This window comes from Cyprinus carpio, chromosome A23 (assembly GCF_018340385.1).
Source record: "Cyprinus carpio isolate SPL01 chromosome A23, ASM1834038v1, whole genome shotgun sequence".
Lineage (NCBI taxonomy): Eukaryota > Metazoa > Chordata > Actinopteri > Cypriniformes > Cyprinidae > Cyprinus > Cyprinus carpio.
Genome location: NC_056594.1, coordinates 5,431,573 through 5,459,557, shown reverse-complemented (window position 1 = coordinate 5,459,557; position 27,985 = coordinate 5,431,573). Strand labels below are relative to the sequence as shown.

At 35.3% G+C, this 27,985-nt stretch overlaps 1 protein-coding gene across 1 annotated transcript in view; it reads right to left on the bottom strand.

Annotated features, from left to right (window-relative positions):
- The window catches only part of LOC109050245 (sterile alpha motif domain-containing protein 10-like), an 890,290-nt gene that overhangs the window by 603,841 nt on the left and 258,464 nt on the right, over window positions 1–27,985 (bottom strand). The window lies entirely within an intron of this gene.

Genomic DNA, 27,985 nt, shown 5'->3' with positions numbered 1-27,985 from the left:
TCTGGTTACCTTATCCCTACCCATTCAGGTGCTGAGGCCATTGTTTCAGATAGCTAGTTCGCATTTCATTAATCTATCCATCCACTGCAGCTGCTATACTGACTATATATGTAAACGCCCCTTATCTGATCACAATCCAATGACAGGGACGCACATTTTGAAGGACAATAGCTTATAGGATGTATTTTGAATGTCCGGTAGGTAACATTATAGTCCAGTCTCGTCTAGTTAATGAAGACGCGGCATAAATTTCGTCATAATTTCGTCATCAGATATTATTTTTATCTTGTCAATGTCTCATCTTAGTCACAGAAAAATTTTTCGTTAACGAATATTTTTCGTCGTCGTCTTCTTTAACGAAATTAACACTGGTACACAACCACCCTACAATGATAAAAATCCACCCATTGTTTTTTTTTTAATCTACTACAATATTTACCCCTTTCTCAAATCGAGCCGATCTCAGATGCCTGTCTTTGTGACGTCACACAGACAGGCCCCTCCCATGATAGTTTGATTGACAGTAGTGTTTCAGCACAGACTGGACTGGTGTCTTACCTTAGACCTGACCTGAGTGAGCTGATTGCACCATTGTGAGCTGATTCCACCATTGTTGATGTAATAATGAACATAGCAGTCATCATTTACTCCTGACATCTGAGCCGCTGAAGACACAGTGGATAACATATGTTACTGAAGGGCATGCGCCCCCCCCATTTACCTAAATGTGTCTATGTTCATGTGAGTCATTCGTGGCCCAGCTTCACCAACAAAAAAAAACTGAGTATGTGGTTTTTTAATAAATTTTTGCAAATCGCCTTTCCTAATAATGTGCTAATTAGCAAGTTTCAAGATGAATGCGGCTAAAGTAAACAGTCTCATTGAGAGCACCTCGGAAGAGAGGGGCGGGGTCAGCAGAGCTCATTAACATTTAAAGGAAAATGCTACAAAACGGCTTGCTCCTACATACCTACACACACACACACACACACACACACACACACACACACACACATATATATATATATACTGTATATAGTATCAATATATATTATATATATTTATTACACTGTATACACAAACTTTCATTTATTAACCGTAATAAATAAGGAGAAAAAGGAGACTGAATTATTACACAAAACCACTTCATGTTTGATTCAAACACTGAGAGGGATATGATACATTACACACACTCACAATTGATCTCTGGATTCCTAGTATCCTCGATCAGAGAGCAGCAGAGATTTGTAGTTTACTTGAGTTGCCGCTGCTGGCTGTGAAGATGAACAGTTATATAGGCAGTATTTATGGCTTTTGGATATTTGTTATAGTGCAATTATTTGACTGTAATACTCCCAGCATATTATGATGATCTAAGAGCATTTCATTCCCACCTGATCTGCTGGAGAGATGAGTTAAACCACTTTTCAAAGAACAAAATTGAAGTGCCCTGGGACAAGCAGTTCTCGGTTCATCTGCAAAAGAAAGCTCTGACATTTGCATAGCACTGAATGTAAGCATGTGAATGTATGTCGGAGTTTATTTGTGCACTACAAATAAACATGAACAGATTGAGGAGATTGATGTGATTGATACACACATATACACAAACACTCACTCACTCACAAATCAGAACACTAGAAGACTGCGGTAACACTTCAAAAACTATCACAGATATTGGCTTTGGACTACTGACATCTATGAGGAAAGCCATGCCTCCCTTCCCATCATCCTCCTCCTTTTTCCAGGGGGGTCAAGGTCCTGCTGCATCCCTATGCAGCATTGGCTGGGCAAGTCATTACTTGTATAACATTACATGAGCAAAAATCATTGTTTTCCACTGAAAGACATTTAAAGGTATCTGTGTATTCTGACAAAATCATTTTTGCAAGCAACATAAACAATAAAAATACTATTTGTATGCATGTTATACTATTGTAAATGTTTAACCAGCATCCATTTACTCACCCTTCCTGTTATTTCACAACTGTATGACTGACATTCTTCTACAGAATAAGAAAACAGTTTAGTTAATATTCGGTTGGGTGAATTTAATACCATGTCTGTATACGAAAGCTGCTAGATGCTGCCTCCAGGGGTAGAAATGCAAAAAGGCACATACAAATCCAATGATCTTGTCACATCCTGTCTACAGAGATACCATCACATCTGATCAATTTTCAAAGACAGCATAGATGTATCCTTTGCTGCCTGTGATATCTGTGACAGTTGAGCTAAAAATAAAAATGTTGTCTTTAAGTTGCGGTTGGTGGTCAGTTTGTGTATAAATGAACAAACCAACCTTTTCCACTTCTGCCATTTCTTAATCAGTGTCAGGAGGTATTTTCATGTGCAGATACACTTGATAGGGCACAGCTAATGGCAGTATATTGACTGCTTTAATGCTTCAAAGTCATTAAGCACTTTTAAATGTGTTCCTACTCAACAGTGTAAAAGGTGCATTTCTGCCACCTATTTGGCTGGAGTGTGAAGTGCTGGATGGCACACAGAAGAGCAATTGCAGCTACTACAATTTTAATTAAATGTTTAAATCCAGTTATTTCTCTCTTCAAAAAAAAAAAAAAAAAAAAAAAAATCAAGATGAGTTTTTTGCTGACACTTTTGAGTACTTTATTAAGTCACAATGTACTGCCGCTGAATTGAATTCACTCAACTTGAAATTCATTTACATAATCTAAATTTCCACAGAAGAAAGTAAGTTATAAAGTTTTGGAACAACATGAGGGCAGGTCAATGATGACAGAATTTTTATTTTTGTGTGAACTATCACTTTAAGACCAGTGAGCAGGCACATGGCATTAAAATGTAGATGGCAGAATCCAGGTCTTATTGATAGGGCATATAGTTATTTAATTAAATTATAAATTAAATAATAAATAAACTAATAAAATTATTTGATAATCACAATTTTGGTTTTATTTGAATGAATCTTGCATCCCTGCTTGTAGGATTACTACATTCACCAGCTGAGCAACCACCATTGAGATAAACGTAGCAATACAGTTATTAATCACTGTAAAAACACACTGATCTAAGCCTCCTGGACTGACTAGCATTATGGGCACAGAATGGAGTTTGGCAATTACACCTCTTGGAAAAAATATCACGGTAACAATACCTCGATAGTGTCTGTATCGATGGCTCATTGTTCATTTCCTCAACTGCATCAGGGTCAAATGCATTTGAAGTCCATTTGTTACCTTGAAAATGTTGGTGATGGTAACTTAATGGTGGGGTTTTAAAATGATGGAGAGAAGGAGAGGTGAAAATAAGAAGAGATAGACAGTGACATCCTGTCACTTCCTCTAATGGAGCGTCACTCTACATGTCGTGTGGTTGGAGGAAAAGAAAGTGTGCAGGTGGTACAGGAAATCCACACAACTCAATGTACTCGCACTGTCAATACACATTAGAGAAATAATCAAAACAAGAACACTGCTCCTCTGCTTCACGAGCACAATAACATTATATATTAAAAGATTGAAAAAAAATCAATGGAGTTATGGAGTTATGTAATCCAAATGGGTTTTCAAATGAATATCGGAGAGCCTAATTTCTTTTCATGAAGTGGACTATCTTCTCTCTAGTACCAATCTAGAGGTGAGACGAGAGCTGCATTTAACGTTTTTTTTTTTTGTTTGTTTTGTTTTTTTCTCAAGTGTTTAAAAGAAAAAAAAGAAAGAAACTGTTAATTTATTAAACAAAAATAAATTAATAAAATATTTTATAATTAAATTAATTTAAAAAATAATAAAATAAAAAAATATTTCCAAAATAAAAAAAGATAAAAAACAATAAAAATAAAAAAAACCAAAAATAATTTATTGTAACTGTGTTTGTAAAATGAAAATGTTCCCAAAAAGAATGCAATTAACATTTAAGGAAATTCGTAAAAAAATAATACTATGATTCCAACCACAAAAGACACACACACCCACACACACACACACCCACAACACCACCACACACACACACACCACACAGAGGTTAAAGGTCAGGACATTCTCTGTTCTCTAAGTGCAGAATGAGGTTAAAGGTCAGGACATTCTCTGTTCTCACTCATATTCATCTAGTAGAGTAGTGGAGAGCATGTGATGGAGACGTAAATGTATGCTGACTGTCTGTCCTGTTTCGCCACATCATGGGAAAGTGTCGTGAGCAGCCCAGCAGAGATGGAGAAAGAGAGTGGGATGCATAACCAAGATCAACCCCAACCCAGAACCATTACACTTCCACTCACAAAAGACAAAAGTCAAGGAGATCCCTTTGACAGATCAAGAAACAGAGATTTAGAAAAGTCTCACTGTATTGAGCAAAGGGCAAAAGGATAGGTCAAACCACAGCTGCTCCCCTGAGTATGAAACACAGGTCTCTGGCACTCTTCGACACAGCGAGTAAGAGAACGAACACTTCCTCTACCACTAATACGCAGTAAACGGTAAAATGGGAAGTCAGCGGAGAGCAAGAAAAGATATAAAGAGGTGGTAGCAAGGTCAGAGCGATAGAGACGGGCGAGAAAAAAGGAGGAGGAATAGGTGCTTTCTGATAGATGGTTTTCTACATTTTTATATACATTTTTGTAGTGATAAGAAGATGAGTTCTTGTGGATGGGGATGAGGATGGGTGCTGTGGAGAAAGAGAGAGAGAGAGAGAGAGAGAGAGAGAGAGATTACACTGAGGAAGCTCAAGCCATTACTAAAGAGATGGAGGCTGAATGAATGAGTGATTGAGTGAATGAATATATATATATATATATATATATATATATATATATATATATATATATATATATATATATATATATATATATATATAACTGTTATTATACCAATGATGGAGGTTTCAAAAAGCATTGAATAAAAGGGTACTGTTAATTGGGTCCAACGTGTATTAGAGAAAAAACATTTATGTCATAATGATATTTCCCCCCCCATTTTAAATTCTTATTCTCCAGTGAAAGGTTAGATTTATGTGATTTTTTTAAACAAAAGATCAAAATGATTAACAATACAGATTTATTTTAACAGCCTTCTTTGATCATATAAACAAAAAAAACAAAAAAAATAATAACAAAAATAAAAAAAAAAACAATAATAATAATAATAATAATAATAATAATAATATATATATATATATATATTATATATATATATATATATATTAGATTAGAGTTTGATCATTTTGATTCAATATATATATATATATATTACAGAAATTTTTGTATTATGTATTTTTAGCATTTTAATTTAGATTAGAGTTTGATCATTTTGATTCATTAATAATAAATGATAAATAGTTTAGGTTATCATGAGGCCACTTGGAGGTTTGCTAGTAGGCCCCCAGGGCCCTGTTTAAAAACCAATAATTGGTATTACTGTCACACAACTCATTCTCATTATTTTTTTTTTTTTTATACAGATGCTTTATTATAAAATAAGTACTTCTAGTTTAGTTGCGAATATATTGACAACATATATTGTGTATTTCTTAGCTTATTAATGAACTAATAAACAAAATCAGCACAGTCTCACAAGGGATACACCACTTAAGCACTGTTGACATCAAATTTTAAAGAAACCACAAAAGCTGTATGTGCAGACTGCATAATTGAACATATGGAGTTCTTCTTCTGACCTGCCTCTATCCTCTTTCCAGCAGAAGGAAAGGGCCCAGTAGGTCTGATCCGGTTATGGAGACGACAGATATAGGGAGGGTGGCTGATATGAAGCTGTCTGTCTTCTCTTAATATTGGATTGTGTTTCTGTGTAATCCCTCCCCAATAATTGTCTATAAAACACCTCCCCTGCCCTGTAGTCCTTCTCAGAGGAAGCGCTCTAATACTGATACTGCTACATCTATTCTTTCAGTTTCCAAAGCTGGGTAATCTTTGAGTGGGAAGTAAATTCAAACTTAACAATCCTTCCTTCTAATAGAGATTTACTATTTTAACAGGCCTCTAGAGTTTTACAATTGTAATACTAAAAGGGGCATTCTTCCTCTTCTATTCAGTAGTATCATTTGGCATTGGCAGTTTTGTTCATCTCAGGACACTGATCAGAATATTCATAAGCCATCGATTTGCTTGGCTCTTTCTCATCCCATCCTCCAGAATGTAATTCCCCTCCCCCGCTCATATTTCTTCTCTTGTGCTTTCTCTTTTGGGGCAAAGGTTAACTAACGAAAAAGATGAAATTGAAGAAAGAAACAATGCAAGATGTAAACAGCCCATAAAGAATGGTGTAAAGGGAAGGAAAAAATTCTAATAGGCAGAAAACTCTGGTTCACTGCCAGATGCTTCTCATCCAATGTAGCTGCAGAACAGCAACCGAATAGATCAGTTTCGCAATAGTTTATGGCTGCATGCCCCTGGTTTATAAGCTACCAGCCAATATTCTCAGCTGTTTGACTGTCATTTTTAACAGCTCACTGGGGAATATAATGGGAACAGAAGAAATGAGGAGCTGATTTAGCAAATATAGTGGAGTCTAAATGTCTAAGGTCACTTATGAAAATACCCATTTTATCATCAGATAACAAAACGACTTAAAAGTTACATTTAAAAGTGAACTTAAGAATATTTTAATATTGCTATCATTTTATATCAATACTAATTTGAATTTAATGACTGCAGCATTCCAGCTACATGAACTTCAGAAACCTGATGATCACGTTCACGTTTTGACGCATCATCGCTATTTCACACAGGAATGAAAGTGAATCAAAGACAGACCAATGAGCATGAAACATGAAGGAGACTTTTCCTGTTTTAAACACAGTAGAATCACATAATGACATTTAATGCACAACTAGCCCAGCCTCTCTCCTACACGCACACACACACTTTCATTGACCACACTTTAGAGAAACCCCACATCTCTTAGACACGTCTAATCCTGCGTAATGAATTTGAATCCTTTCTTTCTCAATCAAGTAAAAAGGGATTAATTGTAATTAAATGTGTAATATTAAAGAGTATAAATGTCTCACAGTAAAAGAGGAATGTGTTTAATGGTGTGGAACAAAAAAAATTATACTAAACAATTGCTCATGTGCAAACAGAACTAGATCTAATACTTTGTCCAGAGGCCTTTAGAAAATAAACTGTGATTTTGATTGATCAAATTGGTTCATTAAGGATGAAGTGTGTATTTTATGTAGTACTTTCCCCAAAACACTTCAGAAGTCACTGTGAGTAAGGTTTAATGGTTGTGTCGGAAACCCTAATTGAAGTGTTCAAACTACAGTTTTTAAAGCAAACGTCCAGAATGTCCTTCTTCTCTCTCTTTCTTTATAACGGCATAATACTTTATTATCTCTGCTATGTACACTGAAGAGAAGGTTATGGACAGGTAGATTTATGCTAATATTTAATGCAACAAACGGAATAATATTTACATGGTTTTTTTTTTTTTTTTTTTGCGGTGTGGGTTGGGAATCTATAGCCAAGGGTATTTTTTAAAAGTCAAATAATGTTAATTCTATTTATATTATTTTATTTAAACCTTTCATATATTTCACATTTATTATGTAGGCACCGTTTGTGATTATTATATATATATTATAGATATTTTGATTACGTATCAAATGATTGAGAAAGAGAGAGAGAGAGCAAAGGAAAATGTTCAGAAGCGTCAGTGATCTGGTGACCTTGGAACTGAACTCAGTTTGCAGACAGTAGGAGCAATGGCATGTTAACCAGAAAGACAAAGTAAAGGTAAGGTGGAGTGTGTGTGTGTGTGTGTGTGTGTGTGTGTACATGTGTACGTGTGTTCAAAAGGATCAGCATAGTGGCATGAAATGTGACAGGCTCAACTGTTAGAGGCCATGCAGAAAATAGTTGCCATACGGCCGCGACAAGCACAGGGTGAAAGAGCTACAGTTACACTTCTGACAGCTCTCAGTTTCTGTGTGTGTGTGTGTGTGTGTGTGTGTGTGTGTGTGTGTGTGGTGTGTGTGTGTGTGTGTGTGTGGTGTGTGTGTGTGTGTGTGGTGTGTGTGGTGTGTGTGTGTGTTAATGGTGTGTGTGTGTGTGTTATGTGGTGTGTGTGTAAATGTGTGTGTGTGTGTGTGTGTGTGTGTGGTGGTGTGTGTGTGTGTGTGTGTGTGTGTGTGTGTGTGTGTGTGTGTGTGTGTGTGTGTGTGTGTGTGTGTGTGTGTGTGTGTGTGTGTGTGTGTGTGTGTGTGTGTGTGTGTGTGTGTGTGTGTATGTGTGATGAGAAGGGGAACAGAGAAGAGTGTGCACAAGATAAAATGACAAGATTAATGAGCAGTGTTTTTGCAAATTTTGTAGTCTTTTCACATTCTTGTTAGTTTATTTAATGTGTTAATCCAGGTATGCATAAATGTAAAGGCCTGTTTAGACCAAGAACGATAACTATAACTATAATGATAACTATATTATCGTCCACACGGACACAAAATAACTTTCTCTTTATTATAAGTGCATGCTGCAGTTTTGTCATCTGTCAGTTTAAATGCTCAAGCTCTTCAAAGCAGGATGGATTCTTTCAATGTTTTTATCATTCATTAAAATAAATAAATAAATAAATAAATAATAAAGTGATTTCTCTGTGCTGTTATTATTATAATTGTATTGTGGACTCTGCTATTCCTTATTTAGAATGCTATTGTTCCAGAAATGTTATTGATAGGTTTGTGCAAAATATTAAATAAACATCAAGCAGAAACTATCCATATATACTAATCCTACTTTGTATAAACATTCAAGCAGCAACTATTCATGGAGTTGATGCTGTCTTTGTATATACAGTATTGCAATGTCACAATTACACTGTTCAAAAGTTTGGGGTCAGTAAGATTTTTACTATTATTATTATTATTATTATTATTATTATTATTATTAAATAAATCCTCTTACTCAGCAAGGATGTATTCAACTGATCAAAAGTGACAGTAAAGACAAAAATAAAAATAAGAGATTTCTGTTTCAAATAAATGCTGTTCTGTTCTGTAATTTATTAATCAAAGAATCCTTAAAAATGCATCTTGTTTTCCAGAAAAATATTAAGCACAAAAATGTTATAATGATTTCTGAAGAATCATGTGACTCTGAATACTGGAGTAATGATGCTGAATCCAGCTTTACCATCACAGCAATAAATTACATTTTAAAAAATAAGAATGTTTTAGACTGTACAAATTTTTCCACAATATTAAAATTTTTACTGTATTTTTGATCAAACAAATGTAGCCTTGGTGACCATAAGAGACTTCTTTCATAAACAAAGCCCAAAACTTTTGAACAGCAGTGTAGGCTATGTATCTTGCACGTGGTTGATACAACCAGACTCTAAGGTTTCAAAACATTTTCTGTATTTTGAAATTGAGAAAATAACCTTGAGATGTTTGATGTATTTAACATAGTACCTGACATATTCAGAATAGTATTCACAAACACAAAACTAAAAAAAAAAAAAAACTTTGAATCAGAAGTAGAAAGCTGACAAAAGAAGAATCTGGTTAAAGAAGATAAAGCATAAAGAAGTAGAAATAATTTCTGTAAGATCCTGCAACAAACTTGTCACAAGGGAAATCTAACCATTCTCTGTTCTGCAGCTCCAGGAAAGACCCATAGGGCCGACACACACACACACACACACACACACACACACACACACACACACACACACACACACACACACACACACACACACACACACACACACACACACACACACACACACACACACTCCAGCGAGTCCCACTTGAGTCATTCCTCTATATGTAACACTGTACACTTTCTTTGGCATGGCCAGACTACAGTATAAACTCTCCTGATACGAACATCATTGGACATTATAAAGCCTGTTCTCATACTTCCATCTCTCTTTAGCTCTCTGTACCCTCGGCCTGATCTCTCAGACAACTTGTGCTTATTTTCTCAGACCTACAGGGGCTCTGATCTCCGGGGAGTGTCATAGAGAGCAGCATTCCAGCAATGATCTTCCGGCCCGTTCCCTTTCAGCAGCAGAGCTCTCGCCACTACCCTGGATCATTAATCATATTGGTATATCAAGACACCTGAGATTAAAGAACAGAAATAAAATGGAAATGTACATATATATATATATATACCTGTATATATATATTCATATATATAATGAAATACATATTACATTTGCTCAATATCAGCAACTGCTGCATCCCCTTTTTTTCAGTTTCTCTCTCTTTTTTTAGCTATTTTCCCTCTACTTTGTCTGTAGTTTCTATCTTGTGCTGCGTCTCACTAATTTCAGGACCTTGAATAAAATGTTGGTGATAAATCAAAGCTGCCACAGTAAAAACACACACAGATTCATCATAGGATTAGCGCTCCACTTTTATTCATTTTTCTTTTATCACCCTCCCTCCTCCTCTCTCATTCTCTCTGCTCCTACAATACTGAAAAGGCACAAATGACACACACACACTAAAGTACACACAGACAGATGCTGTGCCCTGCTCTCACCTGTCTGTTGCTCGCTGCTGTTCAACTGTAAAGGTGCGTTCACAATGATGCCGATTAAATCACTGGAGGTCACAAAGTCACTGTACTATTAGTTTCCAGCAGAGGATGTGAGCGGATTGGAGCGAAAAAGATGCTGTAATAACTCTGCTCCAAAGCCACTCCAAGTTTTCTATTTCCTACTCACTGTTTTATTTGTATTATGAATGTATGGCATGACATGAAATTGTTTAAGTTCCTAATAAAAAGAAGGAAAACTATTTAACCATTCAATATAACTATACAACAAGAAGATTATTTGTATTAATAGCAGCAGCAGTAGTTAGGAGTATTCCAAAATATTTTCCATTTCCATTTAAATTACAAAAATTCAACAAATTAATAAAGAAATATATCACTATTGCAATAATACTTCAGTATATATTGTAGTAAGGTAACTCTCAATAAACAAGACTGAGCGCAAGGGTGAAATTTGAAAAATATATCTAAATTCCAGAATAATGCATATTTATGCTAACACTTTATGTGCTGTGTGAGGTTGTATAAAAAGCCTCTTCAGTGATACATTTATTATATATATATATATATATATATATATATATATATATATATATATATATATATATATATATATATATATATATATTTTTTTTTTTTTACACTGCTTCAGAAATAAAAATGACAACAATACAGTAACAACAATATTATTTTATCTTGATGTCTGGCTATTATTATTATTATAACCTAAGTCCATCTTTAATGTATTCACTAAAAACTGGCTTATTTTGCATATCAAGTTCATTTTGACATGACAAAGTGTTTGTCCTAGTAGCTTTCCTCTGCTATAAGTCTGTTTATTTTCACCAGTCTAACACAAGTCACATTTAAGACAATTGCGCATCTGTTATGAGTACAATAGATGAGTATTATCATATTGACAGTGTGATCAGAAGGAAAAAAATGCCCATAGGCTGAAACATTTTACTGATATTATGTAGGCTACTTTCTTTTATTGCACTTATTTTTATTTTTTTAAATAATATGCGAGAAAGTGGCTTAGAATTCAATTGATGTGAAGCACTCTGTGTGAACAGACTGCAGTCTTTTCATTTCGTTTATCACATTTATGCACAAAACTCACACTTTTGTGACTTTTCTTGCTTCTCCATACAGTATTTCTTTTTTCCACCTGGATTTCCTTTTACCATATCACATTATATTAATCTCTGCGCGTCCTGTTCCTCTTTCTTTTGATGTCCCTCTTCACCTTTGCAGATAAGACACAAGCAGCATTTTAAGAAGCTGATTAACTGCAAAACTAGATAATTCTAGCAACCATATAGCAATGTGCTAAAAACGCTCGCAACTGCATAGCAACAACCTAAAATCGTGACAATGTTTGGGTTTAGTCCAATCTGCTCTTTCTGCAATAGACAGATTAAATGTACTTCTCACTTTCCTTGGTTTGGACATTTGCTTGCTCCTTGGCCAATTTTCTGACTTTCCAGTGGTGGAAACATTGCAGATTGGACATTGACTCCAGCACCAGCAACCTTCTGCACACCACATTCACTGTAAAAGTAAATGTACCAGCCATACTTTTTTTTTTTTTTTTTGGTTCACGTGTGTGTTTAGGGATTTTGGGTCTATTTGTTTTATCTATCAGACCATAGTTCAGCGTGACACCCAGGGCTTCTCCTTTCCCAAAGGTTTCAGCAGACTTCTGTTCTCTACGGTAACTCACACACAGCACTTCTCACAAATCAGTCTGTCATGACTGATGCAAAACTAAACTAAAATTCACACAAAAAAATATATTGCTCCCATTATGATAAAAAAAGCTGTTTATGTCCTTAGTACAATAAAAAGATTTTACTTAATATCACGTATCAGCTGATTTTGATTAGATATTTTTTTTTTCATTATAACATTTGACCACTGCATCAAAAGCAGCTTTTTGGATGGATGAACCAATTTATTTCTGATGTTCCAAATGAATAAATACCATGAGGCATGTTTACTTATTAGCAATTAAGCTACTGATCATGATTCATGTTTTGAATAATAAAAATCCAACCGACTATGCAAAATAAGTACACAAAATAAAATATTTCAACCAATATTTAATCAAAAATATTTAATCTTATTACATTAATTGAATATTGTTAGTTCCACAGTTAGTAGCATTAACCCATGTCCAAAATATGATTATTTAAAAACAATCAAATACTGTAGAAGTCAAGAGTTAAACTATGCCACAAATATGAGTGTATGCTTATTAATTTTAGGAAAGGAGAAAACAAATCTTTGATGTGGTTGCTGTTAAAGGCCATGCATCAAATCAAATTTGCCACAAAGTCATCTATCACTCGGTAGAATCTGCAAAAGACAGATGCTATTCATTCAGCATCTGTCATGTTAATAACTTTGCGTATTGTTGTGGCTGTGCAGTTTATACTAATACATTTAGGCTACCTGGTCTCATGGCATAAATGTATCTGGGGGCACTTTTTATCGAGACGCATCGCTGCAGTTTCCAAAATAAATGAACACTAGAAGCAGTAAAACTCTGACACCTTTTATTCCTTTTCACACAAATTTACAGAGTTTTATTAATAAAGTGTTTTTTCACACAATTACTTGAAGAATGTCATGTTATGACTTCAAAACAATATTAGTATGCTGGGAGATGTACTTGAGAGGTGAGGAGCTCCAGTTCAAATCCTGTGTAACCATGGTTCAACAAAACAGTTCAAATCTGCATATAAGGAGGTTGAAATGGCATGGTTGCATCAACAAAGGAATTTTTAAATCAGCTTTGCATTTGTTAACACTATCGGGTAGGTTTAGGGTTGGGTTTGGTGTAGGGCATATTTCTTACACGATAGAGCATAAAATTTTAGTGACAGTCCACGGATATTTGAATTCTGAACCTCCGCAATACGTACCAGAAGCAACATAATAAAAACACAGCAATATGCACATACTGTATATCAACATAATTAAAACGTGCCAGGGTTCACGTATTGAACCCGTGTTTTAACGCCACTCAAACTACTTTCTTCTTTCTGACTAATACAATCAGAGTTTTATTTAAAAATGTCCTGGCTCTTCCAAACTTTATAATAGCAGTGAATGCTGGTCGAGATTTTGAAGCCCCCAAAAAGTGGATCCATCCATCATAAAAAGTTTAAATATGGATATTTTTCTTACACAAACGCATCCATTCACATCAGAAGGCCTTTATTCAGCCCCTGGAGCCATGTGGAACACTTTTTATGACAGATGGATGCACTTTATTTTGCTTCAAAATCTTAACCACCATTTACTGCCATTATAAAGTTTGAAAGAGCAAGGATATTTTTTTATATATAACTCTGACTGTATTCTTCTGAAAGAAGAATGTCACATGGGATGGTTTGAGAGTAACTCATGGGGGATTTTCATTTTTGGGTGAACTATCCCTTTAAAAGTGCAGATGGAAATGTAAAACATTGCAGGTAATCTACTGACAATGTTTAATATAAAGAATACAGACACAGCCAAATAATTTTCATAATGACCAATGTAATCTACCAGGAGCCGCGCAAATTATCATAGGGTCACAAACAAGCAGTCGATGATAATCATGTTAGGGAAATCTACTAACAACACAGGACAACACAACAAGAGAGAGTTTCCACTGGTGCAAGATGTTAGTAAATCTGGCCCTTAATTATTCACCCAAAAATGAAAAATGTATTGTTAATTTACTCACTCTCAGGCCAACAAAGATATAGGTGATGTAACGTATACGCAATTGCATAATTAAAGCACATGAAAATGATGTGAAATGCAGATGTCTGAAGTGCATAAAGTGAATAAACTAGTCCTAATCAACTCACCTTTTTACATAAACCATGAGAAACCATAAAAATGTTAATTTCACTCCAGTTCAGTCAGATTTGGTTCATCCAGTTCACTAAAAGTAACCAGTTCAAAAGAATTTGTTTGTGAACCGAACATCAGTCTTGACCATTTGCCTGAGGCTATGGATTACAGATAATAATGTTGTAAATAATGTTAAGTTTCTTGCACAAAATGATTATTTCGCTTCATAAGACCTCAATATATTGTCAGGTGCCACAGGTTTTAATTTTGTGTTGCCTGATATGTTTTTTTTTTACTCTCAAAGTGCAGGTAGAGTCAAAATAGGACCACGGTTTCAGCTTAAAATCTTCTTTATTGTTGTTATACTGATGAAAAAAAAAAAAGTCACCTATATCTTCGACGCCCTAAGGGTGAGTAAATTAACAGCAAGTTTTTCATTTTTAGGTGTATTTTGCTTTTAATGGTTTTGAATTTTTTAAGAATATCTTTGTTTACTCTTATACAATAAACAGTTTTGGATGTGTCGTGTTGGTATATCCTATGTGAAATCTTGATCCATCCAACTGAGAACAGCTGGTTTTGTGGAGGATTTAAAGGCAGCCTATGGCTTATGATTGGTAGGATGGACTGGGATGAACTGGATATAGAAGGGGGTTTGGGTGATATGTGCTGTCCCACAGAAACTAGAGAGCCCCAGTGATAGCCTGAGAGATTCTGTCCTCTGCATTACAGCAGCTGTTTCCCTCACACACACACATACACATACTTACATTTGTGGTTTACTGGGACTCTTCATTAAATGGTTTTTATACTGTACAACCTGTATTTTCTATCACCCTTCACCAACCCTACACCTAAACCTTCCCCTTACAGAAAACTACCAGCAATTTTTGAATTTCATAAAACACCATTTTGTATGTTTTTTAAGCCTTTTGTTTTACGGGGACACAGGAAGTGTCCTCATAAACCATATTTACATTGTTGTACTCATGTCATTATACACATTTGTGTCCTCATAAACCATATATGCCAGTACACGCCCACACACACTCCTGTTACTATCATTTACTGCACTTTGATTTATACACTCACAAACCACCATCTGTCACATCTGAGATATGCATGCCCATAATATCAGGTGACAGCATTTTCACCAACGAACAGTTTACTGTACCTCCCAATTCCTATTATGTTCTTTGAATGGACATTCATAGAAAAATCTATTCTTTTTTTGCTCTGTTACAGAAGCCAGGACTATATTTAGCTGTCTTTATTGATTCAGGTCTGACACATTACACTGTGCTATTCTCCATATCTCAAATACACTGCGAGAGTCCAGATCCCCCTCACTAAGAGAGAGATAGTGAGAGAGTGAGAAATGAAAAATGGTAAAAAAACATAACATCATTAATTATACTATCAACAACAAAAAAGAGATTTTGGTAAGAGAGATGTACTTTTTTTTTTTTTCATTTCGGTCTGTTTCCTTCCCTATTTCATATGATTATCACCTCCATGTGTCTGGGTGACATTTTTGTCCACTGAAATGCTTTGAGCTGTGCCGGTGTAGCTGAGATTTATGGCACTGATCAGAAGGCAGTTTGTGACAGGAATTTGTGAATTATGTATGGCTATGTGATTGTGCTCCGCATCACACTACAGCAATTTACTGCTTAATCAACAAAGGAATGGTAAATATTATCACAGGAGCAAACATAGCGTACATTCTTGAATCTGGCATTTTTGCAGCCTATCAGAATGGTCTTCATCACGCTTTATATTTTGTGACTTCAGGGCTTTTGTGATTTATCTTGGGCAATCAGGTTTCATGATTTCACACTGTACATTTGAAAACTAATCCTACAGTAACAGTTGTCGTTTGCCAGATTGGAGTTTAAATTATTATTATTCTTTCTTTTCTTTTTTAAGAAATTAGTACTTTTACTCAGCAAGGAAAGATAATTAAATTGCTCTAACGTGACAGTAAAGACATTTATAATGTAACAAAAGATTTCAATTTCAAACAAAAGATGCGTTATTCTGTGACGTCAAGTGCAAATTCTTTTGAACTTTGTATTCATTAGGGTCACGTATGATATCATGTATGATTTCATGTTTTCACAAAAATATAAAGCAGCAAAACTGATATAAAACAAACAAATGAATAAATAAAGTTAAAAACAATTGCACTGTTCCTTGATCAGCAAATCAGAATAATTTCTGAAGAATCATGAAGATTCCATTGAAGACTGGTGTATTGGCTTCTGAATATTCAGCTATTCAGCTTTGCCATTACATAAATACATTACATTTTAAAATATATTAAAATAGAATATTGTTGATCTCTGTGTTTGTGTTTGGATTGTTTTAAACACACTGACTAGAAATGATCCAAAGAGACAGTAAAAGTATGTTGAATTATGGAAGAATAATATATAAATAAAGATTGTGGAAATGTCCAGTTTATTTCTATGAGACAAAGTATAAAGCATGTCTGAGATAGTAACAGTAAACATCAGTATCATGATCTTCACCAACCTTCTCATTGTCAAAATGTAGCACAGAAACAGCTAATGCGAGGGCTCGCACAACTCTCATTAAACTGACTCCACTATGCTCTGACTGATTTAAGTCACCTGCGCATAAGTTAAATTCGCAACTTTGGATGGAAACCCGGCTATTGTCAGTCTCTCTCTCTCTCTCTCTCTCTATCTCTCTCACTCACTCACTCACTCACTCACTCACACACACACAAACAACAACAGGTCCAGTATCAGCCCATAGCAGCAGTTTTGTGCGGAGTGTGTTCTCAGGGGTAATTCCTTACTCAGCCGTGCCCTCCGGTCCTGGATCATGCCCAGTTTGGAAAGGCACCTGCCCAAACCTCACTAAAGGGCAGTGAGACTCACAGAGCGGCTGCAGGCTATTTAACCACTACTGTACCGACCACTTCTACTACACACACCAACTGTTTCCTCAGGAACACATGCTCTCACACGAGTCTGGTGGATTCTTTAATTACAGTTTTTTTTTTTACAGCCCTTTTCTCTTGCACACTATACATTACAGCACATTCTCTCACTGGACTTGTTTCTGTCATTTGAAATCAGTTACCATAGACCCCACTGACATCAAATGACAGGCACAGTTTTCCCCCCTCTTATTTACTATTGAAATGATAACTTTGAAACAAACAGGATAAACATTGTACAGATCATTTTATTGGATATATTGGACATCTGTCTAGTGTAGGATGAGTCATCAGTATTTTTGTAGTGAAAATCAATCCATCTTAAAAACAAACATTCAGTTGATTAAAAAGAAAATGGGAAAAGCTCACACATACAGACTAAACAGAATATATTTTGACAAATATTTGCTTTGAAGCAAATTAATAAACTACATTCAAAAGTCTGGGGTCAGTTGTTATTTATTTACTTTGAAATAAATAAATTATGTTATTTATTTTATTTATTAAGGATGTGTTTAATTGATTAAATAAGCCATAGAATGAAGAGAATCAGAGATCCACACAAATATTAAGCAGCACAACTGCTTTCAAAATTGATAATACTAAGAAATGTCTCTTGTGGACCATATCAGCATATTGATTTCTGAAGAACCATGTGATGTTAAATCAACATTACAATTAACATGAAGAAAGCAGAGCAACAAACTGTACATTTGTAAACCTTGGGCTAATGATCTTATTTGCATATTTATGAGGTCAATAACATTGATTGGACACACATGACCTGTTTCAATAACTAATGTGTCAGAGAAAAAAAAAAAAAAAACAATCACTGAGTTGGAAAAAGGATCACCCCCGTGTGTCAGTATTTTGCAGAACCTTTTGCTTTAACTATAGCCTTTAGTCTGTTGAGATATTCCTCTGCTAACTTTGCACATCTAGACTTTGCAATATTTGCCGGCTCTTCTTTGCAGAACTGCTCAAGTTCAGTTCAGTTTGATGGTGAGTGTTTGTGGACTGCAGTCTTCAAGTCACTCCACAGATTTCCAGTGGGGTTTAAGTCTGGGCTCTGACTAGGCACTTTCATGGATCCTCTGTACTTGCGTTCTTGAGTATTGGAATTGAACTTTGATGGTAAATGCTGACGTAGATTGCTTAAGAACACATATTGAGAAAGTGCCTTTGTGTGCCATTAAGAAGTGATTAGCTACACCTGATTGAGTTCACAAGTCATTTTTAGGAAGGTGGTGATCCTTTGCCCATCTCAGTGATTCAGTTTTCTTCTTCTTTTTTTTTCTCTCTGACATGTTGGTGTTTTCTCTTTCACTTGGATGTTATTACTCGCACTGGTAAATACAGCTGAATAAAACAAAAACTGTCCGTCTTCATTTCTGGCTACAAAGCAACAAAATGATTGTTGTAAACGGGGGTGATTCTTTTCTATACCCACTGTAAGTCCACTCTAATAGTATAAAGCCACCTGAACCTTGAACCAGCTGAACCATTATTTATTTGTTTATTTAGGAAAGATATATACTTGCAGACAAGCATTTTCAATCTTATAAATACACTAGCATTCACAATTATTCATGGTTAATATATTTTAATAGTTTAAAAATGCAAGCTTTCTAAAGATCCAGAGTTCTTTAAAAAATGCATCTATAACAGTTTAGTGGCATATTAAAAGTGAATGTCAGTATGTAATGTAATATTTTTGAGTTATAGTTTTTTTTTATTGTAATACATAATTATCATAATTATTAATTATGTTTTTAAAGTCACTTATATGGTAGGGTACAAAATTGTGTTAAAAGATAATTAAGCCTTATATTATATAACAAAACTGAATTAGCTCGAGCTGATACACATACATTAGTTTAGCCCATGCATGTGCTTAGGTTGAGAAGCAAATATAGCTAAGTCAAAGAGCTCTCACAAAAGCAATAGAGCAGTAATAGACAAAAGTCTATGGCAAGAAGATGCTAAAAGTTCTTAGAGACACAGCTGGCAGCCTCATGTATACGTTTAAAATGTGTTGTACCAGAAAACCTTTGAGACGGTTGAAGAAAAAGCACAATTTCATCAATGGGAATAAAATGTTCAATCAGAGCAACTGATAAAAAAAAAAAAGTTTACTGCCAAATACTTGCAAGATGACCTGATGAAAGAAGGAAAATAATATTTATTGCAGAGTATAAGAAAGACACTAAACAATCATGGCCTTCATGTCAGGACATCTCGCTGAAAAGCAATTTTGACCAAGGCTAACTTGAAAATGCTCAAATTAATTTTGATAGACTTTTCTGATAGACTGTTTTATGGACTAATGAGACTAAACTGGAACTACTAGAACTAATGTGAACCCATGGATCAGTGGTATGTCTGGTGCAAGAAAGGCAAGGTTTGCGAGCAGAAGAACATCAACTCCATGATCAAACATGGAGGTGTACCAGTCTTATTATTGGGAAGAGGAAATCTTGACTTTATGAAGGACATCGTGGATTCTATGAAGGATTTTTTTTTTTTTTTTTGTGGCAAAGACTGTGATGGCTTTGGTTCATAGACAGAAGCTGATGATCAATGGAATTTCTAGCAGACTTTCTAACATCCAAATCTGCTTAAGCTAGGTTCAGGGATCGGTCGTAGAATGTTCTTGAGTGGCCCTGTTCAGTCTCCAGACGTAAACCTCATTAAAATATTTGGTGATATTTGAAGAAAGCAGTGGCAAAATGAAAACCAAAGATTATCAGTGATCTGTAAGCTTTTTCAAACAAGGAATGGGCCAAGATTCCAGCAGATATGTCTTAGAAGCCCATAAGCACTTAGAGGCTTATTGGAGGTTATAAAGAATAAAAGATTCTCTAAAAAATTGGACTTTTGGGGGTTGACTAATTTTGTATGTTTAGAGCCAGGATGACTATTTTTCATTATCATTTTTCATTAACATTTTTAGAACCACACAAATATGTATTAATAAAGTTTCTATAATAGATTACTGATGCCTTGGTTGAATTGTCCTCATAACATTTTGTTCACAGCAGCTGGATGTCTTGAAGGTCAAGGGAATTGAATAGTTTTGATTGCAAGTGTACGTAAATGAATAAATCAGAGGACAATCTAATAATCTCATACCACATGTATATAAAGCCTTAAAACCAACATACAGAATTTGGTTCAGATCTTTTTGGCACTGACCAGTAATGAAAGTGACTTGTGTATGAAATTGTTGCTGCAGAAACACACAAACACTCTCTATCAGATTAGCCCAGAGGTGTATATATGTGCGTGTGTTTGAGAAAGTGAATGTGTATCCGCACTGTAATGCAGAGAGAGCATTCATCTCTTAGACCATTACACACAGTCACTAAAGTGACATTCCCCTGGGAAAGTTAACTGCAACCTGTGCAGAAACACACAAACGTGCTACACACACTCAAGCATGTTGAAAAACACTTTGTGTTTGCTTCAGTCTCTGTAGTTTGTCTCTCTCACACTGAGAGGCTGCGGCTCCTTAGCTTTTAGCCCATCTCACCTTCACACTCTCCTTCAGAGTCACCTGTTTAAAAGACATGCTCACACACATGCAACCATGTACATACACAGACAACCTGAGCTTGTATTTACAGGCAGCAAGCTAAAATACATGCATGTCACATAATCATATGGAGAGAATAAGGGATACTCCATTTCTTTATACAACACATATAATTTGAGAGTCATGTACACAACAATTTGGGATCAGTCACAGTTCTTTCCTAAACTCCATACTGCATGTGCTTGACCGAATCAAGTGACTGAAGCAAAAAAAAAAAAAAAAAAAAAAAAAAAAAAACAATAAAATATTATGGATTGAATAAAATACATTTATTTGTTATAATTATTTATTTATTATTAATTTGTTGACCAACCTTACCTTAGAAACTGTTGTCACCTGCCATTTTCTCAAAAAAGTGTTTTCTTTTTTTCCAACATAAGTGATTGGAGAATCTGTGTGTTTGAATAGTTTAAGCACAGCTTTGTGGAAATTATTCAAAAATATGGTATAATATTGATGAAAATGTCAAAATAACATCCAATTAAATGTTACTACTTTATGGGCCCATTTTACTTTACTGAAAACACATTTTTTACGGTTCTGTGTGTGCCAAGTTAAAGAAATGCTCAAGAAACTTGCTGAAAGTGTAATAATAATCTTTACATTTAAGCATTAACAACAAAAATACATTGTGATGAACGGTACAACAAAAACAGCAAAATGTCAGCAGATAAAAGTTACATTAGCTGCCCTTGCAAGATTTTCACAAATATTCTCATCTGCAAAAATAAAGGGTACATGTAACATATAGCAACAATGTTAGGGCTCTCACAAACTGAAAATGTCTTTCACATCCATCTTTCGCAATCTGTTGTCCATTATAAACACTAAAGCATTTTCAAATATTTGAGAATAAGTTAAAATATGAGACAAACTGTCCAGTTTGGACTTAAAATGGGATGAATTTCTACTTCATTAAATACAACATGGTCTAATATTATACAGTACAAGACAGCTGGCAAAACTGTCACATTATCTTATGCCACAGACAAGTTCTCTCAAACAGTAGCATTTGAATGTTAACGGTACAGCAGTGTTTTTCGATAATCTCTTTTCCACAGAGCACAAAGAACAAATACAGAGAGCTGTGAGCAAAACTTTGATAAACTTTATTATGGAAATGCACAGTGTGAGAAATGTAATGCACAGAATATATACAAATTTCTGAATTGGTTACTCACTTAGACGAGCCTTTTATTTAATGTGACTAACAGGACACTAATTACATAGACAGTCACCCCAGAGCAAACCAGGATTGAACACCTCGCTCAAGGGCACAACCGTGACAACAATCCTTTGGTAAATCTCCAATTCATGAGTCACTCCCACCTGGGATCGAACCTACAATATTTGCATTTCTAGCTCAGAGCTTTAACCACTATTCTACCACTATCTAAGACAATATACTTGTGTACACCCTTAATGATGCTTGGTGTTGTAATTTAAGACTAGTGATTACAGAGGCCAGGAACAGAAGAGGCATGCTGTGTAATAATAAGAGTAAGAATAGATACTGGCATTGATACCCCTCCATATCTCTCTTCCTCAGTCACTCTTTCTTTCACTTGATGTTGTATGGTATTATTAGATGTTACTCTAGGTCTGAGTCATGCTACAGACAGATAGATAGATAGAACAAATGAACGAAAAAGTGAGACAGAAAGGCAGTAAAAACAATCAAATGGAAGACAGAAAGAACAAATGAGCAAATGATTAATGATTGAAAAAACAAAGTGCTTCGTATTTTAATTTACAACAAATTCAGTACAAAGTACAGCAAAGCCAAAGAAATGCTTAAAGGATGAGTTCACTTCTAGAATAAAATGACCTGATGATTTACTCAACCCTATGTCATCCAAGATGTTCATGTCTTTCTTTCTTTAGTTGCAAATAAATTAAGGTTTTTGAGGAAAACATTCCAGGATTTTTCTCCATATAATGGGCTTCAATGGTAAAATGGTTGAAGGTCCAAATTGTAGTTTCATGCAGCTTCAAAGGGCTCTACACAATCTCAACCGAGGAATAAGGGCAGAGGAATGACTGGCCATTTTCTAATATATATATATACTTTTTAACCAGAAATGCTCATCAGTTTGGACCTTCAACCTGTTGGCCACCATTGAAGTCCATTATATGGAGAAAAATCCCCTAAAAAATCCCAAAAAAACCTAAACTTAATAAAGAAAAAAAAAAGAAAAAGAAAAAAAAAATCCTTTAAGAAATGGGCTAAAAGTGAACTAACTGACTTTATATTTCATAATTTACAAAAAAAAAAAAAAAATATATATATATATATATATATATATATATATATATATATATATATATATATATATATATATAGACATTCTGATGAACTGTACAATGAAAAACAGAAAAAAAAACAGCAGATAAGAGAAAGAATGAATGAGCAAATGAATAAGCAACCAAACACTCAATAGGTGGAGTCAGGCTGATGTCAAGTCAAGTCAAGTCATCTTTATTTATATAGCGCTTTAAACAAAAAAGATTGCGTCAAAGCAACTGAACAACATTAATTAGGAAAACAGTGTCAATAATGCAAAATGACAGTTAAAGGCAGTTCATCATTGAAATTCAGCGATGTCATCATGCAGCTCAGTTCAGTTTAAATAGTATCTGTGCAATAATTTGCAATCAAGTCAACGATATCGCCGTAAATGAAGTGTCCCCAACTAAGCAAGCCAGAGGCGACGACAGCGGCAAGGAACCAAAACTCCATCAGTGAGAGAATGGAGAAAAAAAAACCTTGGGAGAAAACCAGGCTCAGTTGGGGGGCCAGTTCTCCTCTGACCAGACGAAACCAGCAGTTCAATTCCAGGCTGCAGCAAAGTCAGATTGTGCAAAGAATCATCTGTTTCCTGTGGTCTTGTCCCGGTGGTCGTCTGAAACAAGGTCTTTACAGGGGATCTGTCTCTGGGGCTCTAGTCCTGGTCTCCGCTGTCTTTCAGGGTTGTAGAGGTCCTTTCTAGGTGCTAATCCACCATCTGGGCTGGATACATACTGGATCCGGGTGACTACAGTGACCCTCTGACTTGGATTAAGACTGGATCTGGTGGCTACGGTGACCTCGGAGTAAGAGAGAAACAGACTAATATGAGCGTAGATGCCATTCTTCTAACGATGTAGCAAGTACATCGGGTCTTATGGGAAGTGTTCCCGGTTCCGGTTTACCTAATTAATGCAGCCTAAAAATCCTTTAACGGATTTGGATATTAGAAGTGTATTAGTATGTTATGTGTAAGCCAGGTTAAAGAGATGGGTCTTTAATCTAGATTAAACTGCAAGAGTGTGTCTGCCTCCCGAACAATGTTAGGTAAGTTATTCCAGAGTTTGGGTGCTAAATAGGAGAAGGATCTGCCGCCCGCAGTTGACTTTGATATTCTAGGTATTATCAAATTGCCAGAGTTTTGAGAACGGAGCGGACGTGGAGGACTATAATGAAACAAGAGCTCATTCAAATACTGAGGTGCTAAACCATTCAGGGCTTTATAAGTAATAAGCAAGATTTTAAAATCTATACGATGTTTGATAGGGAGCCAGTGCAGTGTTGACAGGACCGGGCTAATATGATCATACTTCCTGGTTCTAGTAAGAACTCTAGCTGCTGCATTTTGGACTAACTGGAGTTTGTTTACTAAGCGTGCAGAACAACCACCCAATAGAGCATTACAATAGTCTAACCTTGAGGTCATAAACGCATGGATTAACATTTCTGCATTTGACATTGAGAGCATAGGCCGTAATTTAGATATATTTTTGAGATGGAAAAATGCAGTTTTACAAATGCTAGAAACGTGGCTTTCTAAGCCACGTGTGAAGTTTGTCCTGTGGAAAAACAGTGAGGCTGCAAATAAAATGATAAATAGAACTTTAGAGCTTAAGTCTGTTAGACAGAATAAACACCAGAATGATAAACAGAATGATAGATAGAATGATAGTACAATATATAGATAAAATGATAGAGTGATAGATAGAATGATAGAACACAAGATATTCAGGGTGATGGGAATATTGTCCACTGGGAACACTATAAGGCAGCAGGTTATCACCAGCTCTTTCATAACATACTCAAATACCTTCACACACACACAAAGAGACAGAGTTAGTAGCTCACATACCGTCTGTTTGCCCAAGAGCACTTGTGTGGAGATTGCCTTTTTAAGGTGGAAGTCAATAATTTTCCTTTCTTTACCTCCTCCTAACCCCAGCCCCGCCCCACCAACCCCCCCTTATTTTACTGTCTCCATTCGTCTTGCCATTTTCTCTCTTAGTTGTAAGGGCATATCTTTTCACACTGTACAAACAATTCAATTAAAATTCATATTGTATACTATACAGTAGGTGGTTTTTGCAATATGAATTGTTCCCCAGTATAGTGCTTTACAATCACCCGTGAGCAAAAAGTTAACTCCCAAAAGCCCAATGCATTTTTTTCTGATCACTGAAAGCACAGACACACCAAACCAACATCAAAAAAAAAAAAAAAAAAAAAAACAGTGGAGACAAAATGCAGAATGTGAGAAAAGAACAACTTTTTTGCCCATATGCAAAGACTACAGTTAACAGACAACTACGTTCTTCACCAAAGTGCATCCGTTTGCGTCCCGCAGTAGAATAAACCACATCCCTCCAAGTTACGTCTTAAACTACAAGTTACACTCCCTACAATTAAATTATTACAATTAGGCAATTACTGATGTCATCACTACCACTCTTCTTCTAGTTTTTCACTATCACCATCTAGCGATGCGGCATACAGATCATATTACGTGCAGTAGCTCACCAGACAATGCAAATCATCCCATGTGTTTTCCCCAGTTTCATAAAAGTATTTCAATTATGAAACCTGACAGTAAATTTTTATTTTATGTAAGGGGTAGGGTAAGATTTAGAGTTGGCTCTTGGTTTTTAACTATAATTTCTATTATTTTTAAGTAATTATTTTGTTGTTTAATTGCATAGGCTACATTTAATTATTGTCCTTATCAAACCCTAACACTTAACATACCTGTTGGTAATCCTCCTGAAATATTAACCTAATTTGCTTCAATATATTCTACAGTATATGTACTCTTGTTTTAAATTCAGTTATCTTGGAAAGAAACACTGCAGTGCTTCATGTCTGATGTGTGTCCCACTTTAAGAAGTGCAGTAAACAGTAAAACAACATTGCTACAAATGAGTGTTTATTAGTATGTTAATACATTTAAAATAATTTGAAAACAAATACCAGTTTACAACATCCAGCAGCACCGCTAAACAGGCTAATAAATGGAGATTGCTGACACCGCCTTGCACACTCAAGTTCACACTAGCTTGTATGCGTTTAAAACAAGATGAAAAGATAAAAAAAAAAAAGAAATTCCATGGATCTATAGTCTTTGTATTTGTTTGTTTGATGTTTGAATCAGGTCTCCTCTGTTAGAATAGAATTGGCTAAGGTGGCAATGTCACAAAAAAAAATAGGGTCCTAGAAATGTGGTCCTGAAACGGCAGCCTCCGGTACTGCAGGAATGTAGTATTGATCCCGTCTGCTGTTTTTGTTTCATGCAGATGTTTTATGCAGGCCTGGATTAAGAAAACATAGGGTGCTGGGGCTATAGCAAACACAAGGTCCCCCCTTCAAAGTAACCTATCTTAGTGCCAGTTTCTACCACAGGAATAATTAGTGTTAACTTATTTTTATTTTTTTATAATATCTCCAACACACAGAGATACAGTAAGTATGCACACTAAATATTCCAGGCTACAAAACATTAAAATAAATACAATGTCAGATATCAGATATTTGATGTCAAAGCAAACAGGTTTCCAGAAGCATAGAAGCATATATGGCTCCCTTAAGGAGTTTACTTTTAACAATATTAATATTTTAAACCTCTATATAAGTGATTAATTCTCCTTTGTTGTTGCCCTAACGTAAAGCTATAAATTAAATACAAATTTAAACATTAATAATGTTGTAATTCTTGAATACAGAGTTAACTGTATAGTATTAGTAAACCTCTATATAAGTGATTATTGAATTTATTTTACCTAATATAAATAGCCTATAATAATTTTGTGTCATTAATAATAAACATTAATAATAATAAACATCAATAGGGGTGGTGCTGATAACATCTTCACAACATTACAACATTAACAGAAAATAAATTAACTCAATTGATTGGTAAAGATGAGAGGTGATCCCGCCTGTGTAGTGTGATTTATATAGTGTCCTTTCTAATCATATATGGGATCATATAATCACCCAGACCCTGATGCTTTTCTGTGAGTATGGGCAACATTTCAGAAGGGTTTAGCGATTTATAATTATTGGGGGTACTAGCCCTCCTCAATGTCTATGGTGGTTATTGCCCTGATCAGACATGAAAATATGTTGTGGCACTATTGTGCAGTCTTTAATGATATGACGTAAGCAAACTTTATTATTAATGCCAAAAATGCTTACATTTATGTGTCTTTTTGTTCGCTCGGGCAGCCATGTTGCAGCTGAAGCCAGTTTACACTGAGATAATTTATAGGCCTTCGTTTGAAGTGTGGTCCTGAACAATCTTCGTTTGAAGGGCTTTCTGGCCCTTCCCCTTCCCCCTACCCCTCCAACCAAAAGAGAAGCGAGACACCCCTACCCTTTCACGTAAAACGGAGGGGTAGGGGAAAGGGCAAAGGGGTATAATTGGGATTGGGCCAAAATAATCTGGAAATTTTTATTTTGGAAGTGAACTTATCCTTTAAGATGTTAAGGTAAACTGAGGGGGAAACCTCAGGAGGAACCAAATCTCTAGAAAAACACATCTACCGTATGCTGCTCTGTTACAGAAAAGGACATACTACAGACTACAAAACTGTGCAAATGATTAAACACTACATCAATCAATTATTCAATGACTAAATTAATAAACACAATAAGATTCAGTGGGAGATATGACTCTTGTTGGATTATGTAACTCAATTTGACTCAATTTCTGTAACATATAAACAAAACAAGAATTCCATTATGTAAATCTGATGCACAAAAGCACTGCAGTGACTCTCTTTA